The following is a 2243-nucleotide window of genomic DNA, read 5'->3' as shown; positions in this document are numbered from 1 at the left end:
TTTCGTTTTGGTTTTGGTGTTGTACAATGGTTGCCAAAAACAAAAGTCTTCAGAGGACTGAAATCTAAATTCTGAAAAGCCACAACCTCACTCCAGTCACTGAGACCGTGGTCCATCTGGGCCAGAAGCGTGGTGGGGAATGAGGAAGAACACAGTCCAGCAGCTCTGCCTTGCTCACACTGTGGCACAGAAGCGGAGGCCTTTGAGATGCTCAGAGGATGGGACAAGGACGCAGGCAGGGCAGGGTGGAGGGCTGGATGCCTAGCGCTGCTCTAGCAGGTTGCCGTGGACTCCCGCTTGAAACCCCAGAGACCTGGGTTGTGACGGAGCTCCCAGAGTCCAAGGTCAAGAGGGCAGCAGAGGCGCGTGCTGGCTGAAGGCTCCAGGGGAGGACCTGACTTTCCCCTTCCGGGCTCTGCTGCAGCCGGCCATCTTGCTGCTCCGGGGCCGGCAGACCCTCCGCCAGGCTCTGTCCTCATGCGTTTTCCCAGAGCAGCAAGGAGAAACCAGGCCGCACCTTCCACACTGTTCTCAGAAACCTCCCCAGCTGAATATTCGAGTTCGTTGCTTACAGGGTCTGCCCTCCACCCAGCAGCCGACCTCAGTTCAGCCCGCCCCCCTGCCACTTCATAGCCAGTGCCACCTTCCCTCTGGAGCCCAGCAGCGTGGTCCCCGCCTGTATCTGGGACCTGGCCAGAAAGCGCCCTTGACGTTCGTCCCTCTACCACGGCCTCTTCCAGGCAACCCAGGCCTGTTTATCATGTACCGCTGGACTCCTCCAGCCTCCATGCATCACCCAATTTCGAAACCACTCCTATATTTTAGGTCATTTGCAGAGCACGACCCCACTTCTTTGCACTAAAATCTATATTAGTTCCCCTGGGAGCTGCTGCAACAAATGACCACAAGCTGCTGCTTAAGGAGAATAAACACACTGTCTTGTGGTTATGGAAGCTACAAGTGCCAAACCAAGACGTTCCCAGGGCATAGTCTCCCCCAGGCCTCTGGGGAAGGATCCTTCTTTGCTGATTCTTAGCTTCTGGTGCTGGCTGGCCTTCCTTGGTGTTCTTTGCCTTCTAGATGCGTCACCCCAATCTCTGCCTCTTTTGTCACATGATGTTCTCTATGTGTATCTGTGTGTAAATTTCCCTCACCCTGAAACGATTCCAGTCATTGGCGTAGGGCTCACGTTAATGACCTCATCCTAACTTCCTGACATCGCAAAGACCATGCTCCAAATAAGGTCACATTCTAGGTGCCAGGAGTTAGGATTTCTTTAGGAGGACACAATTCAACCTACGATGGATGGTATGAAAGGGAGAGTGCGTGCAGTTTGGGGGTACGGTACCCCCGCCTCTTCCTTTCCAGTCCTAGTTGCAGTTAAAAGGTTAAGCCCATTGGGATAGTTTTCTTGGGTCTTTGCTTCTTGGAAATCTTCTACTGCATAGAGCTTAGAGTCCACATTGTTTGGCCTGATATTCAACAATCAGTATAATCTGTCTCAATTTTTCTTTTAATGTCGTTCTTTTTTTGTTGTTGTTTTTATTTATTTTTGATATAGAGAGAGGCAGAGCAAAAGGAGGGGTGGGGCAGAGAGAAAGGGAGACCCAGATTCTGAGCAGGCTCCAGACTCAGAACTGTCAACACAGAGCCCGATGCGGGGATCGAAACAAAAACTGTGAGATCATAACCTGAGCCGAAGTTGGATGTTTAACCAACTGAGCCACCTACGTGCCCCTGTCTCAGCTTCTTTTTAGAAGCATGAGATTCTGCTGGATATCGTTGTTCTCGTTAACATGTTTTTTACACTCTGTAACGAACGAAGGTGATAATGATACAGAGTCCAGTTCCTAGGACACGGTAGGTCTTCAATAAACTCTGGTAATGATTTCTGCACTCCAAGTTGTTGGCTGCTCTCTGCCTATGTCCAGTGTATTTCCACCTTCAAGGCTTGACTCATGCTATTTCTCCCTCTCTTTCTTGTTTGAGTGCTGTTTTCATTAAAAGCATAATCATGACTCTTGGTAAAGTATAAACACATCAAAGATTTTGCTCAACTCATGAGTTAACCAGGGAACCTGAATGACACTATAGTTGGTTCAAAGTTCATTTGAGTTGCTCAATCAGTTAAGTGTCCGACTCTATCTCATCTCAGGCGTTGATCTCAGGGTCTTGAGTTTGGGCTCTGTGCTGGCTGTGAAGCCTACCTAAAAACAAGCAAACAATAAAACAAAAAAGCAAAA

This window comes from Suricata suricatta, chromosome 2 (assembly GCF_006229205.1).
Source record: "Suricata suricatta isolate VVHF042 chromosome 2, meerkat_22Aug2017_6uvM2_HiC, whole genome shotgun sequence".
Lineage (NCBI taxonomy): Eukaryota > Metazoa > Chordata > Mammalia > Carnivora > Herpestidae > Suricata > Suricata suricatta.
Note: the sequence above shows the minus strand (reverse complement) of the source record.